General features: G+C 41.5%; 1 protein-coding gene across 1 annotated transcript in view; it reads right to left on the bottom strand.

Moving 5' to 3' along the window:
- HECTD2 (HECT domain E3 ubiquitin protein ligase 2) overlaps nucleotides 1–12,446 on the bottom strand; it is a 79,486-nt gene that overhangs the window by 23,236 nt on the left and 43,804 nt on the right. Inside the window, exons 27-32 of the mRNA XM_064430836.1 lie at nucleotides 12,262–12,410; nucleotides 11,649–11,715; nucleotides 10,719–10,734; nucleotides 10,069–10,135; nucleotides 8,228–8,379; nucleotides 6,837–7,010 (exon numbers count right to left, since the gene is read on the bottom strand). The gene's annotated coding sequence lies outside the window, so the exon portion shown is untranslated. The remainder of the gene's footprint in view (nucleotides 1–6,836; nucleotides 7,011–8,227; nucleotides 8,380–10,068; nucleotides 10,136–10,718; nucleotides 10,735–11,648; nucleotides 11,716–12,261; nucleotides 12,411–12,446) is intronic.

Raw genomic sequence — 12,446 nt, 5'->3', positions numbered from 1 at the left:
TAATAAAGTTAAAAAGAAATAAGAGAGGTCTAGCAGATGGGCACAACACAAAAATAACCGTTCTGTTAAAAATGCAGATTCAGCAAACCACCAAACCCAGCAGATTCTTGGGAGTTTGGCTTTATTTGGGTTAACTAAGTAAATTTGCTCAGAATGTTGTTACACTATCACTACACTACAGAGCACGGCCAAGGACAGTGGAACATAATCTGGATATGAGAGGATGAGGATATCAGAGAGAAAAGGCAGAACATACTGCAGCTCAGTTGCACTTTGCCCCCATCACATAAACTTATAAATCCTTCTAGAAGAGCTGCCCTTTCCCACAATCCATGCTACTAAAACTAGATGCAGCAGTGGTATTTGTGTACAAAGCCCTCAGCTACTGTTCCCCACATCAAGCCTTCCCATTTTGTATGAAATTGCTTTTATTTCAGGAAACTAGGCTCAAACTCAGGGAAAAATGTACAATAATGCAAGTGTATAAAATACTGAACATCTTAATGGGACAGGTAAATTTGGCAAATAAATTCTCATTAACAAGGCTTTGGGTCAACTGGGATCCTGTTTCCTGCACCAGGATAGGAAATATTAGTTTAATAATACTTTTGTATTGGGGAATGTGGTTTCATTATCACTGGGGAATCCAGTGCCATTGCCAGCAGCAGCTTGGGAGAAGATTCTGAAATTCAGCAACTCCCTTATTTCTCATATCCAAGAGCTTTGAACCTGCTCACAGATGGGTAACCCCTCCTTTTGATTAGAAAATGACAGTCACAGGGTTTACTCTGTGATAATGAAAGATGATTTTTAAGTGGATAGCCCTGCTGCACACTCCATTGCAATCTGAAAATGAAATGGAAAGATTATGAGGACCATGGTTTTCTTGTATACACAGCTTCTCTACAGAACTAACATTTAATTATATCTTTTTATGCTAAAAAGATCTGAAAGTAGTTTCCAACTGCAATTATAACCTGTGGATGGCAGAACATATTTGCAGAGATAATCATCTGTTCTGGGCAGATAATGAGATTTAAATGGCCTGAGAACAAGACAGAAGTTTAGAAACACTTAGAGAAATAATTTCTAGCATGATGATTTCTCAACAACTCTAAATCAATCCAAAGCTGTAAGGCGCATTTGCCCTGCCATCCTCCACTGCCTTTATGTTTCCTGCCTTCTGCTGGACCTGTGGAATCAGACAGTGACAGGAGCAGGACACTGTGAAACACAGCTGCAAACCAGGCTCTTTCTCAGCTCGTTCAGCAGACCAACAATTTTGGTTACAGCAGTGCTTTTGAGCCATGTACAATCCCAGCAGTTCTTTGAATGCTGTAAATGAATAACCAGGTTTGTGCTGCAGCAGCAGCAGCTCAGGAGGGTGGGAGCTGCAGTGTGCTCACCCAGCCCTGTGTGCTCCCTGGTGCCCAGAGCTTGCAGCCTGGAGCCCTGCACCCACCAAGGAACTCCAGCCTTGGCAGAAATCCTCTGCACGACTGGGAGCAGGGCTGGAGGATCTGCCTGCTTGCTGCCAGCTATCATCTCTGGGCCTGAGCAAACTTTCTAATGTGAAAACTCACAAAGAATAGGGCGTTATAAAAAATATGGCATGCAACTCATATAAGTAGGTTTAACCAGAAACAAAAGCTGAATACTGTACAAATGAGGAAATTTTGGTCCCAGGAGACTGTAGAGCCCTTTTCTAAAATATGCATTCGTTGGCTATGTCTGTCTCAGTCTATTAATTCAACATTTCCTAAATTAGGAGGGATTTATATAAACAGAGCATGGTCTCTAAGGTGCTGTTTATGGTCTGTCTGGTATAAATATTTATGATCATTCTAAAATTAGCTATTTTTCTAAAGTGTGCTTTTGTTTAATACAGCTCCTGAAGTCTCTCTGGTAAATATGCAGTTTTGTTTTTTTATGAGAGAAACAGAGGCAACAGAGAAACCCACTGAAAATGCTGCTGCAAATTTGTCTAATCAATGGAGGGTCCTTCTCAGCTGTGAACTGCAGACTCTCTGCTGTCTGAGAAGAATTCCCTCCTACACACTTTTCCCCAGGGCACGCAATCCTTTTCCCACGTGCCATGCAAACCTACCCATGCCACGCAGGAATATATATATAGGAACAGAGGGCTGGGAGGAAGTGCTGGAGCTGCTGCCTCCTGCAATAGAACACGTGTGATCACACGGAGTGCATCTGCTTACTCAGATCTGGTGTCAGAATGATAATTCATGTCCTCTCTGCAGAAATAAAAATAAACCGGGTTCAGGCTGAGTTCAACAATCTAAGGTTGCATATTAGCAGTTACCAATCTTCCTAGGAGGTGAGGCATTTTTCAAGTTCCCACTAAGAGGAAAGAAACCAGATAAAAGCCTGGTGCATGATGAGGGCCGTGGTGCTCACAGTGACGTGACTCATACTCATTGGTCGTGACTTCAGTGGGCTTTTGTGAGCCATGACTACAGCATCTTTTAGCAGGATTTCCCTGAGTCACTGGCCTGCCTATTACAGATCTATAGATCTGTGGAACCTGAGCAAGCTTATAGAATAGACTGTTCCTGTTCGTGTACTGCATTATGAATTATAAAGTGCAACTGTGGGTAGACTGTCAATTCATTTCTATCTTAATCTCTCTTTTGAATAACAAAGCTGTATTAAAAAGTTGTAACTATCTCATTGCCAGATCTTGCAAGTAAAATCTGCTCTTGGTATAGAATCACCAAATAAGAATAATAAATGACTGAAAATTATTATCATCTTCCAAGCCCCTCACCAAATTTAGTCATCCAAACAGTGTCCCTTCTTCCTCTGCCTCTTTCCATTCTCACTATTCTCCCTTGTTACACAGCTAGGAACTTGGATTTCAGAATAAGAGTTAAGCAAGTTTGCTATGGTCCTCCACTTGAACCACTTCAGCAAATCTCAAACACAGAAAAAATTTGAATTCATTTATGACAATTTACCAGGAAGATGGAAAACTGGCAAACTATAAGAGGACAATCCACTGCTATAATTCAATCTGCAAAAGCTGACAAGATGAATGATGAATGAACTTTTGCAATTGGGAATGAATTTGTCCAAACTCTAAGAAGCCAGACAGTAGTCACTGAAAGGGAAAGAAATTGGTTCTAAAAAGAATTTGAGGTCGCCGGGAATAATTAACTGAACTTTGTATTATTGTTGATAAATACCTGATAGTTGTGGTGAGAAGGAAAGAAGAATGAGTCAGACTCTTCTCTGCAGTGACAGGACTGTGACAGGACCAGAGGCAAAACCTGAAACCTAGAAAATTTCCCTTAAACAAAAGAGAGCACTTTTTCACTGGGGTGTAGTGAAACACTGAAACAAGTTACCCAGAGAGATTCTGGAGTATTCACCCTTGAGGATATTCAAAGCTGGAGCAGGCAGAGCCCTGGACACCAGCCCCGGCTGCAGCTGCTCTGAGCAGAGGACTTTGACTTGACAGCTTCCAGAGCTCCCTGCCAACATCCACCTCTTGTGATTCCTCAGTACCTACACAGAGATCAGAAATATGAGAATACAAAGACCAGAAACTTATCCATGGGACAAGATTCAAGAAACAGGATCTGATAATAAATGCTTGAAGTTAATTGTGAAGTTTTGACCATTTGACTTGCTGAAGCAATTCACTAAGGGCTATTGTGGACATTCCAACAATATCAACTTTAAAATCAAATTAGATTTTATTCTAAATATAGTGATGGGACAAGGGGGAATGGCTTTAAACAGGAAGAGGGTCTTTTAGTTAATGGTTTATTCTATATGAAGTATATTCTTATACTTCATAAAACACATTCCAGAATGGGACCTATGTTCCAGGGGATTTAAGTATCTTAGTGCATCTTTCAGGTCATGATTTTCATTACATTCTTTTGGCCTGAGAAAATGGAAAAAAATGCAGAATATATTCTTTTGTATAGCATTGTCACCATGTAGAAAAAACCTCCAGTGAGAAGATCAGTGGATATGCTTTTTGAACACCGTAAATATATTTTTAAAGAAATAAAACCATTTTTGAAAAAGAAAATATAGCAAAAGAAAGCCCTATACAAGAAATATTTCTCCCTGGATTGCCCTGCAGGATTGGTCTTTGCAGGAAGAAAATATTGGTGTATCTCTTAGGCTGAGATTTAAAAAAGTTTTTAAGAAAAAATCTCCCAAAGTACAGCTGTAACCATGATGTACAACTTTGGTAACACTTGTAAATTTGTGGAAGTTGTGCCTACTTCCATCTGCCTACAGAGGACGGTCAGGATGATGGGCACAGAACTGGAGCTCACAAAGACCTTTTGTATTCCAAGCCAGCTCAGAAAAATGGGAGCACGTGCACGTGAGCAGCACAATTTCCAGCTCACTGTGTCACTGGGACAGCTGCCAGGGCATGCAGTGTGTGGCACAAGAGCAGAGCACCTGAAGAGCCTGCCCCAGTTCAAACATTTATCTTGTAGATAGCTCCCTGTTTGGGTCAGTGCAGCCTCTTTGTCCAGCTATAGTGTGCTGCAAACATTCAGGTTACAGCACCCATTTTGCTGCATGTCCAGCTTTCTGTGAAAAGCAGAAAATCCTTCCCATCCTTCCCTTTGACTGTGGTAATTTTCGGAAGTGAAGGTGGTGCAGCTTGTCAGCATCTTCTGTGGGATGGCTGGGTAGTGACAGCCTGGGCTCCACACTGGCATGAGACAGACCAAGAGAGAGCTGGGGGCTGTTTTTCACAGCCTGCTGTCAGGCAGCCAGACCAAATCCCTTCCGACACAAAGAGGGCATTTTTAGAATAACTAATATTCAGAGAGTGACAAGCTAGACAAAATGATGTGTTTCAGAAAACTGATGCTCAGGAAGGAAGATTGGAGATATCAGGGAAAGAGGATTCTCAGCTTTACAGAGCCATATTAAATATGTGCTAAATCTTTTCAAAATGAAAAGAAGTAAAAGTAAGTTGGCTAAAACCACCAAGTATGTTTGACCTTTCTTTCCTATAAGCAAAATCTTAGAGTTGAGCTGAGGCCTCTCTCATACAAAAAGATCTTGCTCCCTCTGGTATGTTACTCCTTTCTAGATATGGGGAAGATACCATTTGTAATCTCTGTGATTCCAGCCTTTCACCCGAATCAAGAGACCTGCCCATGAGATGGGACTGCATGGCAGATCCACCTCCCCACAGAAAGCAAAGCTCTGCATTGCCAGTGCCTCGGAACATTCTGGAACAGACCTCTGAATCTGCAATAACCAGGGCTCAGAAATGCCCAAAGCATCTCACCAGCCTTCCCCTCTACCCTTCAACTCAACATTGTTTAACAGAAAACCAAAGATGTCACGGCTACACAAAGAGAAATATGAAGAACATTTCTCACAGTTACAATTGCAGGGAGTCCCAGATCCCTCCTCCCCAGCCCCCAAGAAAATGCCTGGAGAGGCTGCAGCAGCCCTGGTGCAAGAGTGCAGAAAGGGCACAGCTCGCTCTCTCACGTGAGCAAATTTCTAAATACCCACTGTGAGTAAATTAAATACCAACATTATTTGCTGGGGCTGGTGCTTTGTTTAAGTGATTCATCCACACAGTTCATTTTGTAAAAGAAGTGCAAATAATCACTGCCATTTCTTTTTTAATCTGAACCTGATGACGGGCAGAGTCTGTACCAGTTTCCTGGGCTGATGAACAGTAGGTCACCTGCTCAGCACAGAGTTAAAAGACTACCTCACAACTTGTACAAAATGATTGCTGTTGGTGTTCTTTTAAAATTTTTCATTCCTTCAAGAAGAGGAGAGGAGTGGAGAGATGAAAAAGGAAAATAATTGCTAACTTATAATCTTTGCTGGTTTTTTTTCAAAATGCACCAGCATCTTACAATCCAGTAAAGATGAGACCATTCAAATTTTATACTAAAAAAGTTGCATTTGAGCCCTAGGGGAAATGCAATTTTTTGATCAGCCTTCATGTGTTTACTAATGTGCAGATATCTAAAAATATATATTTACCAATTAGATGTTACCCAAGTTTAATAGATCAGACAAAAACTGTAATGTCTGTTAAAATTTAACAGTCTTCTTCTAGCTTGTGTGGCTGCAGACTCTGAAGCCATGGCCAGAATCAAGTAGGAATTCTCTGGGACTCACCTGATTTGAGCACGGTTAGAGGGTAACCTTTGAAGGACTGCCAATACAAATGGTCCTTCCCGATAACATCTGCATGTTGAAATGGCTCTTGGATCCAATTCACTAAAAAATTCTGTCCTCTGAGCACATTTCAAGTTAAAAACCCCCACAAAAACGATCAACAAAAATCCCATGGAATTTCAATGAAAAGTTTACTCTAATGATAGGTCTAGATTAGAACTAAAATGGGATTGCCAAAGCACTTTTCATGTTTTACTAAATGAAGATATTTACTTTATAAGGATGCTAATTAACAAATGTCTGATGGACTGATTTGGAGACTTCATGATGGGACAGAACAAGCAACAGCAGAGTCTTTTCTCATTTAGTTTGCAGGTGCTGCTGAAATCAGAACACCCCCTCAGCTCTCCTAGGACGAATTTAGAGCAAAGAAGGTTGTTTGCAAAACCAGTTAGTTTTGCTTGCTGGAGCTGGGATGTAAAGGCAGTGGTATTCTCATTCCCTCTTCTCCCTCCTTTCCCCAAAACAGTAGTACCATTTCTTAGTATGCGGCTTATGCTGAAAGTGCCACAGAGCGCAGATATGGACAACGACAGCTATGCAATAGAGAGCTTTAGTCCACACAGCTTCCAAAGGCTCTTTTAGGTAGTACTTTGACAAATGGGAACCTGAATGTGCCCTGTACATACCTTGCTTTGCATCTGGGAAAGTGAAGGGAAACACTAGGTACATCTTTTTGGTCCATTATTCTTATTGTTTCTTCTAATATGCAGATTTAAGAAGGTTTTGTCTGAAAGCTCAGCAAAACCATTTATCTTCAACTGTGGCAGGATTTCCTAGACTTCTGAAGGCTGATCCTCCTGCTTCAGGAAAAGGAGCAAGGTCAGGCACTTGGCAGTTTTCCTATGTGCCCTGCGTGCTTCCTCCCCATCCCCATCCTGACCTACTTTGGATAACCCTGAGGCACGTCACCATTGCCTTGGGCTTTGTTTTGTCAAAAACACCACCTCAGATTGTCCTTCAAAAAATTACCCCCCTGACAGTTTCTCTTTAATGCCAGTATTTTAAGAGGTTACTTGTTGCCACTGTGAATGTCAGTATTCACCCCGTCTATACTTTGACACAGATCTCTCCTGCTATCCTATTAGCAAAGTATTATCACATTTAAATCCAATTATCATTAATTCAAAAGACAGCAGTGAAAGCTCTTCTATGGTTTTAGAGGCTGGAAATAAGTGTCACCGGTTGAACTTTATGTTTTTGGTTTTTTTATAATTAGGTGCTGACTTTATTCCCAAGACTGAGAGCATGAACTCCTCTAGCTCAGGCACAGGGTCCCTAGGCATCACCAAAGTGTTACTGGGATCTCTGAAGCCCTGCAACAAATTTCAGACTCTGTTAGAGATGCCTTGGAGCAAACTTCCCGCAGACTGAAAAACCTCTGCTTTCAGTAAAATTAACAGCTACCACCAAATTGTGTTAACACATACATAGTGCTTCAATTCCATTTGCCTGGTTCAAAAGCATGTGTTAACTTGGATTTTAGGATATAACACAAAAAGCTGGTGTAAGCATGTAAGGAGGTGGTAATAAAGCTGTAAGCTTTTGTTGTGACCTCTGCAGCAGAAAGCAGAGACGACTTGTCTGGTTATGGGAGAAATACAACTCCTGACAAAATCCTGTTCATATATGAACTGCATGAAATAGCTCTGATATGTGAGAAGCTTCTTTTTCTTAATATATTTTAGAACAGATTCTCCCACTAATATCTTCCATAAGCACACAGGACAACTCTGCTGCAGTACAATAAACCATTTCTTGGCTCTGTGCTTTTTGTATTTCAATGCCCTTTCCTGGATTCTGCTCTCAGCTAAAAGAGATGGATTACATTTAGCAAACAAAAATGCAACTACTCTGAAGTTTAATAAACTAAATTCATGTAATGAACTAGAGACCTTCTCTTTCTCTCCTACCTCCTCAAGCAAGCTTTTCAACTGGCTTCTAAGCAAGTGTTCAAACTTCTTTAAAAGCAATACTGTACAAAAATTAAATCAAAGTGGCTTTTACTCTCTCTTCATACCTACTACTTTCCAGAGAGCTGGTATGTGGACCAGTAGATTCACTTCCTGGACACAGAAAACACAAACTCCCCTGCAAATAGCTGGAGTGCTGCCTGGTGTTGCAGACAACCTCGTTCATGTGATGCAACCCCACAGCTTTCCTCCACCAACACTGGAACCAAAACCAAATCTGGGTGGTTACACTAAATAAAATCATACTAAATTTTTTTTTTCCTATTATGTTTAAGCAATGAACATTTATATCCCAGAACTACACAGAAGTGATATAAACTCAGACACAGAAAGGATCCATGCCACCACAAACATTAAAAGTGATCCTGCTCTGGTTCTGGCTCTATTAAACCCTCCTTAGGGAATTCTGTGACTACAAAGAGGGAATTTCATGGTGTCAGTTTCTAGGAGCTGTGCTGGGGTCACAAGTGGTGTGCCAAATAGTGAACACCTGATCACACCTCACCAGGAGAAGGGCTGTTGTGGTAAGGAAGTGGTGGCAGACAAAGAGCAACTTGCTAAAAAGGAACAAGAGCAGCACTCCAGCACCCTGGCACCTTGCTTTGATCCAGGAATCACAGAAGTTGAGGCTGGCTGCAAGTTTGTGGTATTATTATGCTGTCTCTTACAGACTCGGGACATTACCCTATTTGCCCTCTGCATGAAGAAACAAATCCTGAGATTATGTTGGTTCTAGCAAAAACAACCACCATATATAGAGACATGGGCTGCACTTTCTTAATCTGCCAATGCAATGCTAATAGTCCTGGAGACTACTGTCCTGGAGAAAACTTTCTTTGGAAATATGAACACCCTTCAGCTTAAATATGGTGAAGATTTTGGAAAATAATGATTCCATGCATAAATGAAGTCTGATGCTTCAATAATACTTTTAAAGAAGATAAATATGGATCAGTCTTGGGTGAAGGTGATCAAGAACAACATATTTCTTGTGAGGGAAAGTGGGTAGCTCTAATACTTATCAGCATAATTCTTTATTGATGCTATCAGCTTTCAACAACTGACTAGAAGTTGTGGGTTTAACATCCCTCAATCATAAAAGCATCAGTGCCGCACTCTTTCAAGAAGTTACAAAGGATGCCCAGAAACACAGTTTGTTTCTTAGGCTGTGATGATGTTATTGGGAGTAGGCAGAGATAGATGCAGAGAAACATGAAACAACCATATAAAGGCAAAGAAAGTCTGTTGTAATCACTGGCTGAGTTCAATCTGTATTTGTAAGAAGCGTGTCAACTCACCCAACAGAAGCTGGCAGCTATGTGTGTGCAGCTAGTTTTTCCAAAGGAAGGCCAAAGCAAAACTAGAGTGTTTGTTCTGGCATCAAGACAGTCTCAACCCCAGCTGAAATCTCAGCTGTGTTTGTTCTAAGTTCAGCATTATCTTAATTCTACTCAGTGTATTCCTTTCAGATACACAGACATTCTTGAAACAAATAATAATCTGCATTCAGAAGTGATGTTTTTGGAGAGGGTTAGCTCTGGTGAGGTCACCTGAGCAGTCAGCAAGCAAAAAGGCAGCCACAGTCTGCTGTTCTTCAGTATCAGGAGCTTTTATAAAATCCTGCACTGCTCTAACTTTTTTATATGGAAAAAATGAAGCATAGGGAGATCATCTGGTGTACTGTAGGGTCAATAACTACCAATATTGTTGCACCCTTATTTGAGAAAATTGACAACATACCATAATTCCCAGGTAAAGGCTCTGGTTTTCAAACCAGAGCAGTAACAAAGCACACCAATGTTTGCAAAAATCATGTCACACACAAACTATGTAGCTCAGGGAATGAGTTGGCTGTACTAAACCCAAAAAGCAAAATAATGACATTAACCTTATCAGAGAGAGGTCTGTGGCTGCCTCCAGTTACGCAAGCATTGTCTGGAGGAGTTGTCTGGGACCTGCAATGAGATGGGAAGAGCATCACTGGAGCCTTGGAAAGAGCTGTGGAAAGTGAGTGGAACATTGCTGTGGTTGGGTTGAGTTCCTGGGAAGGGGACAGAGCTAAAGAGACCCCCACACCCCACTGAAGGTGGGTGGGTGCTGCTGTGTGCAGGTGGAGGAGGTGACACCTGCCCCAGGAGCTGTGGGCCTGCTCACCAGACAAGAGGGGCTGGCAGGCCTGTGGGATGTGGTGACTGTGCCTAAACCTGGGTGAGCATCGGCTGGGGTCACACCAGGAACAGCTTGGTGTCCCCAGGCTTGACCAGGACTGCTGCTGCACCTCCTGGCTGGCAGGGAGGGACAGTGTGGAGCCAGCAAGCTCTGCCCAGAGCCAGGCTCCATGGCCAATGTGCCTTGTCTGCTCCCCATGCCCTGCAGGGCTGCACCTGGGTGCCAACTGCTGCCTGCTCTGGATCACACAAAAGCTCTGATACAGGGCCAGGTGCTCTGCACAAAAGTCCTTTCCAGATCTCTGGAGCTTCAGGCCAGTTCTTTCACCACAAAACCCTCTTCACTTTCCATCAAATCACTTGCACTTACTCTCTAAGGTATATGACTGTCTGTGAGAAGGAAGAAAAGAACAGGAAAAAATATTAAAAGAAACCTAAAAATTGTAACTACTTTATGGAAAAATCTCACAGAATACAAAAATGAAGCCTGAATTTTATAGAAAGAGTCCCACAGAAATTATAATGTGAAGTCTAAAGAATTTTATCAAGAATTTTTACTTGTTCTTTTCATCTAAACCTGTATTCAGGCCAGAGATTTTTGCAGCAAGCCTTAAAAGTCCACTTATAAAACAGTACATTATCATTTGGACCTTACATAATGATTTCCAGAGGAATCATTCCTTCTGCAAATCAGCATTTCCATATTTGAATGAGAGTTCACCTTGAACATTCATTATTATTGTTCTAACTGAACAGTTTTACAAAACACTCTTTTGGTACCTTGCAAATGCACTTCAGTGAAGTACTGCAAGATGGGAAAGATAATTACCTTTGCATCTTTATATGGCTGCCCATTAAAGAACCTGCAATGGGACTGAACGTTGTCATCTAAGTTCCCACAAACATATTTATGCCTCATAGCAGGAAATTAGTTACATTCAGAGCTAGATTTGTATCCTTATTCATAAAATGCCAGCTGTGATGAAAGCATTAGGGACATTAGTAACTGCCAGTCCCAATATGCCAGTGGATGTAACAACCCACTATTCCTAGGTGGGAATTTAATGGCCTGTTAGGTTGACATAACCACATAGAGTGTCTAGCTGCTGGAAAGAAGGACTTTGGCATCTCAGTGGTTCTTAAGAGACTCATCTCCCAGAGAAGGCAGACACACAAAATGTATCAGAGTCTGAGTTTAAAATACGATATAATTTTGTAAATTGTATTATCCAGACTTATCATGCATGTATCAGCTTTGAATTTAATCTCGGCATTAGCTGACTATTCCCCAGAGACGTACCTTGCCAAGAAGATGTACTTTCATTACTTTCCCATTTGATTTTTATAATACTAATCCCAAGGCAAGCCTAAAAAAGCAGAACAGTGATTAAATCCCCATCTGGTTTTGCAGAAAGTTTGTGGAGGTTGGAAAAGGGCTTAGGAAAGGATAATTTACAACAGATACATAGCTTTCAGATCAGATTTAGTAACATGACCAGCCTTAGGGAAACAGGACAGGCCTTGCTACTGAAATCCTTGCAGATTTATTGCTGTATTCATGACCTTAAAATTGGCATGAGATGCTGCCTCTTGCCATCAGCTGCTCAAGATGCCGATGCTCTGCCCTCAGCAGGAAACTGGCACCAGAAGGGTGAGCAGGCTCCTACAATGTGCTGTGGCTCATGTGGCAGATGAACCATTTCCATTTGGTAGTTATGGTGGGGCTTTTTGTTTGGTTTTTTTGTTTGTTAATTTTCTTGTCTTTTTATTGTTTGTTTTGTTTTGTTTCCTGGCACCTGATAGATGAGTTGGCTTTTGTAATCTTCTGCATCCTGTGATCACTCGCTGTCTTACTGAACTGGTAACAACACAGGACTTGGGAATGCATGGGGGAAGAAAGGGGTACATAGTACCTTGCCTGCCATTTCCCTTTTCATCTGCCTGCTCATGTTCAGAAGTGACTACAGCAGAAAGAAGTGTGTGAGGAGTGGCCTCAGCCAAATACACTTGGCTCATGGAGACTCAGAGGCAACTGCTGTCACAGACAAGGTCTAGTACAGACCTAAATTTAAAAAAATCAGGAATTTTAGGTAAAAAG

This window comes from Passer domesticus, chromosome 8 (genome assembly GCF_036417665.1).
Source record: "Passer domesticus isolate bPasDom1 chromosome 8, bPasDom1.hap1, whole genome shotgun sequence".
In the NCBI taxonomy this organism is placed as follows: Eukaryota; Metazoa; Chordata; class Aves; order Passeriformes; family Passeridae; genus Passer; species Passer domesticus.
This window is presented reverse-complemented; position numbering and strand designations above follow the sequence as displayed.